Here is a 15,614-nt window from a genome sequence, read left to right as displayed (position 1 = left end):
GTTGTATATTGTGAAGATGATATGGATGACTTAGAGAGATTTTAGATGCTAGTAAAAATCCTCTAAGTGGCCGGCCTCTATGTAGAAAAAGAGACAAAAAATGTTTCACCCAATTTCTATTAGAAAACCCTAATGAGAAAATTGCTATAAAGTTGCTTTTATAACATTTTCTTTGGTGAGTGGCAAACTTGCAATTGAGCAAGCTTGCCCATTCACCCTAATGGCCGGCCTCTCCTTGTTATTGGGCTAATTTGCCCATTTTGTTTTAGTTGTCATATAACTTAAACATAATGGGTCTTGTGGACCAAAACACTTTTGGGCCCCGAAACCCAAAACCAACATATAAGCCCAATACGAACCTTTCGTATAATTAATTAACTAATTAATTAATCTTGACCATTCTTCAATTAAACCATTTAATTGCTTATCCATTTCATATAATTTCTTCACTAACATCCTTATGTGGTGTGCGATCCATTAGGTTCCAATTAGCGAGGCAGTGGGCGATGTTACTCTTAACGATCGATTGTGAATTGAAACCACATTTCAATTCTCCCTTAAGATTAGTGCTTGCTAATCTTCAGGGCTTCCACAAACCATGAGTGACACCTAGCAGCATATCATGGTTACCCAAGCTAAGTACAATTGGTTGGAGAACCTATCCAGTTACAACTACAATGCAATACGGTCCTTCTCTAATACAATACTCTTAATCACATTGTTTAAGTGATAGTTTGTTTCATGTCTACTATCCAATGTGATACTTTCCTATATGATTCCTTTGAATATGATTTGGAACAAACTTCCTAAGTCATATTCATATGCTTTGGCCAAAGACTTTTGAATCATATCTTAGAGTATTCTCCTTCCACCATGGAAGGTTAGAGATCCCTTGTTGTGCATTCATATGCCTACATGACTAGATAGCTTGACCCCAACAATGCCGTGGACAATCCGAAGGAATGCCATTGACATGATCAAAGATCAAGGACCTAACCATTAGACATCTATGATGCCTTAGGTCAAAGGACTACTTTGCATATTGCAACTTTAGAGTTCATACATGACATGTATGTTCGAACTCTCTTTTGATCGACGTTCAGTGTACTCGATTACTCTTTCGAGCACCTATGTGTTTGTCTCAGTGTCCAACACCAAATGACTTGAGACTAGTTCATACTCACGTTTGAGTCAACATAACACATACTAACCTTAGCGGATTGTCAATGCCCAATTGGCAATCCTATGGCTAGGAACGTTTTAGGAATGATCATAAGAGAGAGGTCTCAATAATCTAACTCATTAGATCACTTCTCTCTTAGAACAAATACATTCCTTGGATTCCCTTATTGCTTAAACACATGATACAATAAATAGTGATTAACAATAAGCTTTGCCCTTCATTAAACATATAAAAGTTTAATACAATAAGTATTCCAAAAGCTATTACATCAAATGAGTGGCTTTGTGGGCATACTTCCAACAGAAGGTACTCTATTAAGGAAGTACGCTGCTGTATATAGAGCGTATCCCCAGAATGTTACTGGTAGATCAGCGGAACTCATCATAGAACGAACCATGTTCATCAAGGTTCGATTTCTCCTTTCATAAACTCCATTAAGTTGTGGAGTTCCTGGTGGAGTCCACTGTGATATTATTCCACACTCTTTGAGATAATCTAGGAACTCATTACTTAGATATTCACCCCCTCGATCCGATCTTAGGATCTTTATCTGTTTCGCAGTTTGCTTCTCAACTTCATTCTTGAATTCTTTGAACCTTTCAAAGGATTCTGACTTGTACTTCATAAGATACACATAGCCAAACCGAGAGTGATCGTCGGTGAATATGATATATAGTAGGAGAAGCCTCCTCTCGACATAGTAGACATAGGTCCACATACGTCAGTGTGGATTATCCCTAGAATTTCAGTGGCACACTCTCTTTTTCTTTTAAATGGAGATTTGGTCATCTTCCCTTTCAAGCAACATTCACAAGTACCCATCCGGTCATTACCTAATGGGCAGAAATATCCGTCTTTCGACATCTTGTGAATCTTATCAAGGTTCACATGTCCAAGTTTAAGATGCCACATCTTTTCTTGGTTAACTTCTTCTCTAGCCCTTTTGGGTTTTGAGGTATTCCCGCTTTCAATACAGTGCATCCCACTATTCGTCTCTAGGTGAAAAAGTCCCTCTATCATATTACCATGAGAGATAATACGATCGTTCAAGTATAAAGTTCAACTCATTTTGTCAAACAATACTGAGTGCCCATCTCGTAAAAGCTTAGAGATAGAAATCAAATTCTTTATACATGAAGGAAAATATAAACAATTTTTAAGTTCCAGGACTTCCCCAGAGGGTAGTTTAAGCATGTAGGTGCCTATTGCTTTTGCAGAGATTTTAGTGTCGTTCCCAACTCGCACAACCATCTCCCCATTGCGCAGTGACTTGCTCCCCGCTAGTCCCTGCATCGTATTACAGATATGTTGACTAGCGTCTGAATCAAATATCCAGGAACTGAAGCTCACTGTAAAAGCACTCTCTATGACGGAAATAGTCTCTTCAAAAGTTCGTGTCATAAGGCTTGCAATGCGCACCCTGTATTTCTTCTTCAACGTTCATCATTTCCACAATGAAAGCTTGTTCCTTTGGATTTCTTTACCTTCTTCTTATTCAACCTTTTCCTTGTGATTACATCCTCACTCCCACTGTCCTTTTTGAAACCTTTTTCAAATTTACAGCACATGTCAATCATCTCGTTTAAAGTATGATCGAATCTATTCACTTTATAGTTTACAATAAACTTAGTGAAATCATCCGAGAGAGATGCTAGGAAAAAGTCTTGGGCCATTTTCCCATCGATGGAAGTTCCTAAACTTTGAAGATCTTGAAAGATCCTTTCCATCTTTTGTCCATGTTTATGGACCGATGTCCCCTTTGCCATTTTCGCATTCATTAGACTACAAACATTTGAGAATCGTACATTACTAGTCTCATTGTCATGCATCTTATGCAAACTTTCAACCATGGCACATGAAGTGTCCATGTGCTTGTGTAGCTTCATAAGCTCCTCACTAAGTGAAGTGAGGATTAAGCATTTGGCTTGTAAGTCATCCTCATAGTGTCTAACATAATTTTTGACACTCCTCCTTTGAAGCTAGTTTCGTAGGAGGTACATGAGGAGGGGATTGCTTAAGCACATACAATATGTCTTTCACCTTTGAGACATTCTCAATGTGGCGATACCAAGCAAGGAAACGTTGGCCCCTAAAGCCCCTTTTGTCAAGTATAATGGTGGGTATTATTTTAGGCATGTATTTAACTACATAACATAACAGAAATCGTATTAGATTGTTTGTTTTAAAACTACTTGATTGGGTCTTAAATCAAATAGTACCACCCACTATTTTTGGCAAATTCCACATCCCTCAATGGAATTCGAGAGTTATATTGAACTCTTAGCGGGGTATGGGAGGCTCACCATTACCAAGCCCACCTCACGATGATACGATATTGGTTTGCAAAAATAATGATGAGAAAATAACGCTTTATTCATTTACAACTTTTGTAATTTCCCATCTCGTTTGGCCTCTAGAGAATGATGCCTCACGATGATACGATATCGGCACCATTGCACTTAGTTAAGTCATTCCCACCATGCTTAGTTCGTGAAGGGGTTCAAGAATAGCCTCACAATGATATGATATCGGCCATCCTCGTTGCCTACACTCACCTCATCATATGTTTATGGACTCCTCCTGGATGTAAGCATATACTTTGAACTTCCCCATGATAGGGTGAAGCCGGTGTAGGAGTCACAAACGATTGGAGCCCACCACGGTGGAAGGCCTACGAAGAGATGTTCAAAACATCTCTCGCTTATCAACTTAATATTCGTTTTGTTGATGGAGTAGTGTTGGGCTACATCAAAATTATTTTAATCTTATTAAAAGAACTTAGGCCTATCACAACCATTGGTCCAAGTTAATATGAATTAGTAGTTTATAATACTCCCACTATTTCGATGAAATAAGCGAGACTATATGAAACTACTAACGAATGCTTTGCATCCTCATATGGACTATATAGTCATATTAGGTCTTAGGATGATTATGAACCGTTTGATTTGATCCAACACGAGCCTTGTGTTAGACCTTGGGTTTAAGGTAGATAGTTGTTGATTTTAGTTACACGTTTAATCTAATTAAACCGTTATTTCCTATTGGGCGTTGGACCCAACTATTCCAATTTGCATATATATAAACAAAAAAGGAATACTTGAAATAAAGAGAAGGGCTTTTGCCCTTTTACAACACATTTGATGGACTTATGTCCACTTACAACAAATTGAACTAATCAAATTACATTCAAATCTAAACTACTAAACCCAAGCATTCATAATGTAAAGCGGCCAATCACATAGCTCAATTATCGAAGCCTTTGGTTCATAATCACCCTTTTCTTAATCAATCACATTAACTAAGAAAGCAACTTAAACAATTGGTTTTCGGATTCATAGAATTGATTTAAATGGAACTAATTGAAATGAAAATCCAATTCTCATTAAAGAGACAAAACCATTTTGTTCTCATCTTATTTGGGCCAAAAACAATGACCTCAACAATTGGGCCATTATTTAATAAACAAAAACTTTTGGGGTCACTTTGTAAAAACACAAGAGTCCACAACTTCATGTAATTACAACTAGAACCCAAAATTTTAACAATGTAAAAACATCATTAAAGGAGCAAAACAATTTGTCCTTTAGAGTTTTTGGGCCTTAACGTAAAAACGTAAACTTTTGGGCCAAGATACAAAAACACAAAAGTATCAAAACTTTATGTAATTGCATAAAGGCCCAAAATCATCCCCACTTGGGGTTGGCCGGTTTTAGAGGTGAAAAAGGAGTGTGAAAGGGTTTTATGCAAGTGGTGCATGCATGTGCAATATGCAAGTGGAATAGGTGGGTGAGGATAAAGGTGAATGGGATGGGTTGTAAGAAAAATGTTTTGTGAAACATTAATAGCATTTATCATCCTCACCAATAATCCATCACCCATCAAAATTAAACCAAAACTTTATGAAAAACACCAAACACTTTGAATCAAAATTCCAAACCTTTTTGTTCTTGGTAAGAAACTCAAGAACATTGAAGAACACACATGAAAACTCATAAGAGCTCCATGAATGTTTTCACTCATTAAAACTCAAATTTTCACAACACAAAAGAGGGTTAATATCCTAGGGTACTTAGGGGTTCCAAAAGTCACTTTAAAACCATTTTAACAAGACAAACATGAACCCAAAAATCCACCCTTTGGATTTGGCCGAATTTCCCAACATACATGGCACCAAATTTTAGTTCCAATATTCATGCTTAAATGAACTACATCTACAACATTTGAGATGCTAAATTTTCAAGCAAAATTTATATTCAAAAGCAAGAACAAAGCTTGTAACATTTACAACATTTAAATCACAAATCATGAAAATCACAAAACCCAAAAGGATTCACCATAAACTAGACCTAGGCTCTGATACCACTTGAAGGAAAAATTTTGTCCTAGCTTAGAACATGTGAGAATATTTGAACACATATGCAAACTATTAACACATTAAAGTAGGCATGCATTCAAAAACAATTCTAAAACCCATGACTTTCAAAGCCTAGTGAATGGTGAACCATAAGACTCTTTAACAACATTAAAGAGAAGGTAAGATTTAGAGATTTATTACCCTTGAAGCACATCCTTGTTTACACAAGGGATTCACCCAAGTGGAGGGCCTTCAAGTCACCTCCTAGTTCCTTGGATCTTCCTTGTGATTTCCTTCCCTTTTTGTGCTCCTTTGCTCCTTGAGGATGTAAGGAAAGGATCTCCAAAAACACCAAAGGTTTGGTGTCTCTAAGTCTCCACACCAAGGATGAGGTGTGAAGATGAAATGGATGACTTAGATAAGAAAAGATTGCTAGCTAAATCCTCTCTAAGTGGCCAGCCTCCTTGTAGAGAAAAAGAGAGAAAGTGTTTCACCTCTTTGCCTCAAGAAAACCCTAATGAGAAATAAAGCTATAAAGTTGATTTTATACTTCATTTCAAGTGAGTGGCAAACTTGTAATTAATCCAAGTTTGCAACCATCACCCTTATGGCCGGCCTTACTTAAATGATTGGGCTTATTGCCCATTTTGTTTTAGTTGTCATACAACTTGAACATAATGGGCCTTGTGGACCAAAACACTTTTGGGCCCCGAAACCCAAAACCAACTTAAAAGCCCAATACGAACCTTTCGTTAAATTAATTAACTAATTAATTAATCTTGACCATTTTTCAATTAAACCATTTAATTGCATATCCATTTCATTTATATTTCTTCACTTTCATCCTTACTCGGTGTACGATCCATTAGGTTCCAATTAGCAAGGCAGTGGGCGATTGTTACTCTTAACGATCGATTATGAATTGAAACTACATTTCAATTCTCCCTTTGATTAAGATTAGTGTTTGTTAATCTTCAGGGCTTCCACAAACCATGAGTGACACCTAGCAGCATGTCATGGTTACCCAAGCTAAGTAGAATTGGTTGGAGAACCTATCCAGTTACAACTACAACGCAATACGGTCCTTCTCTAATACAATACTCTTAATCACATTGTTTGAATGATAGTTTGTTTCATGTCTACTATCCAATGTGATACTTCTATATATGATTCAATTGAATATGATTTGGAACAAATTTCCTAAGTCATAATCATATGCTTTGGCCAAAGACTCTCAAATCATATCTTAGAGTATTCTCTTTCCACCATGGAAGGTTAGAGATCCCTTGTTGTGCATTCATATGCCTACATGACTAGATAGCTTGACCCCAACAATGTCGTGGACACTCTTAATGGAATGCCTTTGACATGATCAAAGATCAATGACCTAACCATTAGACATCTATGATGCCTCAGGTCAAAGGACTACTTTGCATATTGCAACTTACGAGTTCTTACATGACATGTATGTTCGTACTCTCTTTTGATCGTTGTTCAGCGTACTCGATTACTCTTTTGAGCACCTATGTGTTTGTCTTAGTGTCAAACACTAAATGACTTGAGACTAGTCATACTCGTGCTTGAGTTGACATAACACATACTAACCTTAGCGGATTGTCAATGCCCAATTGGCAATCCTATGGCTAGGAACGTTTTAGGAATGAATATAAGAGAAGGGTCTCGTTAATCTAACTTACTTAAATCACTTCTCTCTTAGATCAAATACATTCCTTGGATTCCCTTATTGCTTAAACACATGATACAATAAATAGTGATTAACAATAAGCTTTGCCCTTCATTAAACATTTAATAGTTTAATACATTAAGTATTCCAAAAGCTATTACATCAAATGAGTGGCTTTGTGGGCATACTTCCAACACCACCATCACTATATCACAATCTTATCAAAAAGTTGTTGAAATATGTTTGTAAGTAGGTATTTGGTAGCAACACCATAGCTAAATTCATTGTAAATAAACACAGTGGTAGAGCCAAAAATTATTTCAAAGAGGGTCAATCTTAAATAAGTATAAGGAAGGGCTATAATAACAAAAACTCATATAAAAATACAAATCCTTCAACAGTAAGCAATCTCACCCCACCCCACTAAAGAAAATATAAACAAAAAAAAAAAAGAAAAAGAAAAATGATATAAGCTAATTCATTGTATTTTATCCCAAGAAAATTGCAAAGATAAGGTTAAATGATTACTTAATTATATCATTCATTTGATTCAAAGAAGAATTAAAAAGAGGGAGCGTGGTTGTCTTGGACATGCCAAAAACAGTGGGCAAACTGGGGACAATCTGAATATAAAATAGGGTTTAGCAATTTTTAGTGGTCATTGGACTTACTCCAACCCTTAGAGTAAAACTCAAATTTAGGTTCTAAACTCATCCCACCTTGCTCCAACCCTTAGGTCAAATATGAGTTTTTACCCAAAACTCATTTCTGGGGCAAATTGAGGCCAGGATTACACCCGAGTTAGTAGGTTGGCCCACCATATATGTGTATTTGTTTTAATTTTATATTTATAAATTCATTGAATCCAATAGCTAAGATCTAATATAATCAAATCCAAAGGTAAAAAATAAAAATAAAAAAATCTAACAGTCCAAATTTAAATCCAATAGCTAAAATAATTGAAAAAAATTTGTTCATGTGCTTCATATTCTTTCGTAGTGTTCCACGAGTTTTATAATGTCACTTTAGTGATTTTTCAATATTTATTGGAATCTAAATATGTTTAGGTTAAAATGTTCATAAAATTAAATTAGAATAGTCTACATAATTTTTATTTAAAAAAAATTACTTTAAGAAAAAAAATTATCCTAAATTCGTTCTTTAGTAATCTCGGGCTAAAAATTTAATCCAGAAGGGTTGAAGCAAAAAAAACTATTTCTAGGTTAAAACTTAAATTTTTTGGGTCAGAAATTTTAGGTTTTAACCCAAGAATTGGAGATGGTCAAGCATATTGTGCATAATTAATAAATTTTTATGAAATATAATATAACCTAATGAAAAAAATACAAGAAGCCCACAAGGGTCAGTTGACCATTGTGAGCCTATGTGGCTTTGCCCGTGCCCTCGTACTAGCTTCTGCTACAATGTCATTTTTCACCCAAAAATCTACCATAATATGGGCCTTGATTACTCCACAACTCGGGGTTCATAACTCATTTCCTTATCAGTAATGAGAATCTAAAGGAAATAAATTGTGTTCAAACCATGACTTTACTGCATTTACTTGCACATAAAGAATTAAAATTCGTAGTGGAATACCTTAAAAATTATGGGCCCCACATTCCTCTCTCGCTTCCCCGTCCCCCTTCACTCATTTTTCTTTTCCAGCTTCTATCTTTTTACAAAAAAAAGCAAAACCTCCATTAATGGACTTTGAGGTTCATACTTAGAACCCTACTCTACACTCTTCAAAACAATGATTACAAAGTGTCATTAATTGATCAGTCAACAAATATTTCACATACAGAGAAACATATATTTAGTACATAGTAATATAAAAACAAAACACTTAGTACTACAGGTTTTTCTTCATTACCTACTGTTTTTAAAAATTAATATTTGAAATAGTGATTATTTCTTAATAAATATTTTAAAATAATAATTGTTTCTCAATAAATATTTTTAAAATAGGACTATTTTTCTATTATGTTGTAATGTGATATATGCATCGCCCACATGAATAGTTCTTACTATTCATCTGAAGAAAAATCAAATGGATTACTATTTAGGAACCTTTAAGGGAAGGGATCCCCATTTTTAAAAAAAAAATGGGAACACCCTCTTGACCGTTAGATTTGGCTTTAATGAAATTCTGTGGTTGAGATTTTGTGGCCTGTGATTTAATTTCACCCACAAAATTTTATTAAAGTCAAATCTAACAGTCAACAGGGTGTCCCTATTTAAAAAAAAAATGGGGATCCCTTCCCTTAAAGGGCCTGTTACTTTTTATATACCATTCATTTGAAGAAATTTTGTAAAGTGAATAGTGTTGCTACATTATTCTGTCGGATGAAAAACTCTATAAAGGAGGTTCATTCGTTCATTGTAAACAGAAAATTCAATAACAAAGAGAGAGAGAAAAGAAGAGGAAAGAAGAGAGATCGAAAGAAATTACTTATGAGTTGGGCTAGAGAGAGAAAATAGTGAGAGTTATCACTGTACTCCTATTATTTCAGATAATGAAAGAAAGTACTACTGCTGTCTCAATGACATAGACACACTTACTGAACCTCGTAAATGTTGTGTCTTATTTACTTTATGTTCCACTGCACATATATTCTCAATTTTACAACATGTTATCAACACGAAAAGCTTTCGTGTCGATGGAAAGCACAATGTCATAAATCCAGCGAAGCACTACCTACCTCTCACCTTGGTTGGCTAGAATCTCACAAATAAGAAGATCCTTCTACTTTATCTTCATACTTCTGTACGACTAATTTTCTTAAAGTAAATATACATCTGATTATATAACTATTATTATTGGCAGTGAATGGCATGTGAAAAAAGAATGGCATGTGAAAAGAAAATAATTGATTCAAAGTTAGGTGGTGCGGGTCTACACAAAAGTCAGTGGCTTAAGGCTTGTACAAAAATCTCACCAGGTCTCATTTACTCAAAATTCAAAAGGTGGAAATCATGGTGCCATGAATTTGAGGAAAAAGAAAGAAAATTTTGACGTACTAAAGTGTTGACAAAAGAGAAAGAAATGGAAGCATAGTAAGTTAATATTTATTTTTTCCTTATCATTATTAATCTTGTTATTAATGTGATTGGTGTGGAATAATCACCTTGATTCATTATATAAGTGAATGGCGCGACACTGTCACCCTTCTTATAATAACAATTATTATCTTTAAGTTTTGATATTTATATGAATGATTCTAAATTAAAGCCCTTGTTGAAGGGAATTCTATGAGATTCATGTGGGATTTCTAGTGACTAGCATGCATATACAATTCAAAAATTATATACGAAAGCAACGGAAGCATGTTATCAAATAATATCAAAGCTCTAGTCATGTAAATCCCCTTCAAGATGCATAGGTTTATGTAAGATGCATCAAAAACAAATTTATATTAGAACAAAGTTTAGGAGTAGTTTTATACCTCTTGATCTAGATCTTAGACCAAGGATGGACCACCTCCAAGCCCTTTGCTCCTTGAACTCCTTGAGCCTAGCCTCCTTCCTTGCCTCCTCCACTTTGTTTAGTATGAGTGCTCCTAGGTTCTCTTCAAGTTTCCAAAATTGAAAACCTCTAAAAATCTTCACCCACTAGTGTGGTGAGAAGGATGAAGGAATAACCAAAGGGGTGAAAAGATGATTAGCTAAATCCCCCTAAGGTGGCCGGGCCTTTGAGTGTTAGAGAGATATTTATCTTTTCTCTTTTGTTCTTTTAACACTTCAAAAAAAAACCCTAATGAAACATTTGCTATAAAGTTCCTTTTATAGCCAAAAAGAAACAAGTCAACATTTGACCTTTCTCTCCCTCCTTTGGCCGGCTCCTTTTGTGTTGTTTGGGCTTTGGGCTTTTATTTATTTCAAGTCATCCAATGCTTGAATAAAAGCCCAATGGGTTTAGGCCCAATGGGCCCAATTAAACCCAAACGTTTCTTTAAGCCCAAAACGATCTTATATCGCTTTTATGATTTCTTTAGACTTTCTAATTAATCATAACACTTAATTAATCCAATTAATTATTTCCATCATCCATTAGTTACTCACTACAAGAGTGTATTGGTGAACAATCGTTTTAGGTTCTAATTAGCAAGGCAGTGAGGTGATTGGCACCAATCCAATTGATTATATTTAATCCAATCACTTAGTGAATTAAAACTTACTTTTAATTCACCTTCTTCTTTGACGACTACATTTAATCATCTAGAAGAACTCACAAGCCATGAGTGACATCTAACCATATATCATGGCTACCCAAGCTAATGTAGAAGTTGTTCGGAGAACCTATTCAGTTGGAATTACAATGCAATTCGATCCTTCTCTAAAACAATACTCTCAATCACCTCACTAGGGTATGGATATATTATGTCAAACCCTTAATGTGATTATTCCTTCTTATATGATTCAATTGAGTCGTATAGGAACGCTTTCCTTTATTACGCTCGATACTTCGGCCGAAGATTCCAGAATCATATCTTAGAGTATTCATCCTCTCTTAACGAGGATTAGAGATTCCTTGTTGCGCATTCACTTGCCTTCATGACTAAGTGGCTTAACCCCGACTATGCCGTGGACACCCGCGGATGGAGTGACTTTGACATAATCAAATATCAAGTACTTAACCACAAGACAATGATGATGCCTCAGGTCAAAGGACTACTTACATTATTCCAACTATTAGAGTTACTTGCTTGACATGTGAGTAGACCTCCATGCAAGTACTCTCGTTCGATTGTGTTCAATGAACTCATTCCCTTAATGAGCACCTATATACTTGTCTTAGTGTCACTACACGAATGGGATGAGACTTTCCATCCTTCTAATTGAAGCAGACATAGTATGTACCGGTCTATGCATTGTCAGTATCCCTCCGACAATCCTATGACCAGGAACCTTTTGGACATGTTGGTTATGTGAAGAAGGTCTCTGTAGTCTAACTTCATTAGATTACTTCTTCAATCGATCCATTGTCCATGGATTCACCATTTAGGACATATATCGTTTATAGAGATAGTCCTAAATAGTATCTTTGCCATTTGATGTATAAGATGTTGGAAATATGCCCTGAAAGTCAATCTTCGGAAGAAATCTTTCAGGACAAATGAATCAATGTATGGATGATTCTTATACATCAAATGGCAAAGATACTAATTAGGACTATCTCAATAAACGATATATGTCCTGAATAGTGAATCCATGGACAATGGATCGATTGAAGAAGTAATCTAATGCAGTTAGACTACAGAGACCTTCTTCACATAACCATTATGTCCAAAAGGTTCCTGGTCGTTGGATTGTCGGAGGGATACTGACAATGCTTAGACCGGTACATACTGTGTCCGCTTCAATTGGAAGGATGGAAAGTCTCATCCCATTCGTGTTGTGACACTAAGACAAGTATGTAGGTGCTCATTAAGGGAATGAGTTCACTAAACACAATCGAAAGAGAGTACTTGCATGGAGGTCTACTCACATGTCAAGCAAGTAACTCTAATGGTTGGAATAATGTAAGTAGTCCTTTGACCTGAGGCATCGTCGTTGTCTTGTGGTTAAGTACTTAATCTTTGATTATGTCAACGTCACTCTATCAGAATGTCAACGACATAGTTGGGGTTAAGCCACTTAGTCATGAAGGCAAGTGTATGCGCAACAAGGAATCTCTAATCCTCGATAAGAGAGGAAGAATACTCTAAGATATGATTCGGGAATCTTCGGCCAAAGTATCGAGCGTAATAAAGGAAAGCGTTCATATACGACTCAATTGGATCATATAAGAAGGAATAATCACATTAGGGGTTTGACATGATATATCCATACCCTAATGATGTGATTGAGAGTATTGTATTAGAGAAGGATTGAATTACATTATAATTCCAACTGACTAGGTTCTTCGAATAAACTTCTACATTAGTTTGGGTAGCTATGACATATGGTTAGATGTCACTCATAGCTTGTGAGTTCTTCTAGATGATTAAATGTAGTCGTCAAAGAAGAAAGGTGAATTAAAATGAAGTTTTAATTCACTAAGTGATTGAATTAAATATAAGCAATTGGATTGATGCCAATCACCTCACTGCCTTGCTAATTAGAACCTAAAAGATTGTTCGCCACAACACTATTGTAGTGAGTAACTAATGGATGATGGAAATAATTAATTGGATTAATTAATTGTTGTGATTAATTTAGAAAGTCTAAAGAAATCATAAAAGCGATAAAGATCGTTTTGGGCTTAAGAAACGTTCGGGTTTAATTGGGCCCATTGGGCCTAAACCCATTGGGCTTTTATTCAAGCATTGGATGACTTGAAATAATAAAAGCCCAAAGCCCAAACAAACAACAAAGAGGCCGGCCACTTTAAGGTGGAAAGGGTGAGATATTTAGTCAAGTGTTGACTAGGTTTCTTTTGTCTATATATAAGGAACTTTATATGATATTGTTCATTAGGGTTTTTGTGTGTTAAAACAACAAAGAGGCAAAAGAAAAATAGCTCTCTAAACTACACAAAAGCCGGCCACCAAAGGGGGTTTTTACTAACATCTCTTTCACCCTTTTGGTTATTCCTTCATCCTTCTCACTACACTAGTGGGTGAGGATCTTTAGAGGTTTCCTACTTTGGAAACTTGAAGAGAACCTAGGAGCACTCATTCTATCAAAGTGGAGGAGGCAAGGAGGGAAGCTAGGCTCAAGGATTTCAAGGAGCAAAGGGCTTGGAGGTGGTCCATCCTTGGTCTCAAGTCTAGATCAAGAGGTATAAGACTAACCTTCACTTTGTTCTTGGTTCTTTAAAATGTTTTGATGCATTATATATAGACCTATGAACCTTGAAGGGGATTTGCATGACTATAGCTTTGATAATATGTTATAAATGCTTCCGCTGCTTTCGTATATTCAATATGATTTGTATATGCATGATAGTCTATTTGAAATCCCATTCTAGAATCTCATAAATTTTCCCTTCAAGTGGTATCAGAGCCAATGGTTTATGTATAATGTGTCCTTTTGGATTTTATGCATATGGGTATTAATATTATGCATGACATAATTATTGTTTCATTCAAAGTATGTTTATCTTTTGTTTTTCAATAGTTGAAAAATGTTAGTCAAAAGTTGAGAAAGATATGTTTGCAAAAGTGTTTTGTATGCATGAATGAAAAATGAGTTTAAGACTAGTATGACATATTATTTCTTCATTTGAAAGTATGTTTATCTTTTGTTTTTCAATGGTTGAAAAATATAAATCAAGAGTTGTAAAAGATATGCATGTAAAAGTTGTTTTGTATGCATGAATGAAGAATAAGTCATGAACAAAATTTGTGGTTTTGTTACTTAGGGTAGGCACGGTTTTAGGGTGGTTTTGAGCATGTGTTTGTGTTTTATTGTAAGACACTCACACATCATTTTAAAGCTAGAAAGTAGAAACCTTGTCACTTTTGTTTTTGGGTTTGAAAAATCACCAAGAATACACAAATCTTGAAAAAGTGTTCATGGTTTTGTTCTTGGTGTTCATAATTGGGTTTTGGGTGAAAATGGTTTTATTTGGTTTTCATGCATGGTTTTATGGTTTTGGTTGATGTTCTTACCATCCATAACTATGTTAAAACTTATTAAAACCCTAGACTTGTCTAGGAGATTTCCATCAAACTTTTTCATTAAAGCCATTCAATGCCAAAACCAAGTGACAAGCAAAATTGTGATTTTGTCTACTTTGCATTAAATTTGTGCATGTGGATGAGACTTCCCCTTCCCCTTTAATGGCCAGCCACCCTAGTGGATTTATCCACTTGAGGGGTCTTTTGTAATCTTTGAAAAGTTGATATTTTATACTTTTGAGTATTTACGTTTTTACCCCTAACTTTTCATATTTACATTTAGGCCCTTACTAACTAGAAAGTTAAAATATTTGATTTTAATTTTGTTAGTTGTTTAAACTCATAATTATATTATGCCCATATGCACTAAATCTAAATGTCTATGTTGCATTTCTTTATGATTATTTAAATGTGTTTAAGTAGTTATGAAATGGATGATTTTGGACTTATGCCTTAAACGATAATTGAGCTATATGATAAGGCGCTAAAATCAAATTGTTTGAACCTTGGGAATGTGTTTTAATTACTGTTTAATTGGACCTTGTCACGTTTGACGTTAATCTATCTCTCCCCTTTTAGTACATGAAATTTATAGGAATTTGTACAAATCGGTTTGTAATTCTTATTACTTCTTAATCTCTATTCGTTAGTTGATTCCCTCTAGTGCTAGACTAGAGTTTCTTTAACTATTGGTAAGGAGACATAATTAAAAGAGGGTTTTGACATGAGATTAAAGATTAAAAGGGTCCAATGCCCAAATTAGCAATGGATGATTGTCTTTCA

Source organism: Malus domestica, chromosome 12 (assembly GCF_042453785.1).
Source record: "Malus domestica chromosome 12, GDT2T_hap1".
Taxonomy (NCBI): Eukaryota; Viridiplantae; Streptophyta; class Magnoliopsida; order Rosales; family Rosaceae; genus Malus; species Malus domestica.
This window is presented reverse-complemented; position numbering follows the sequence as displayed.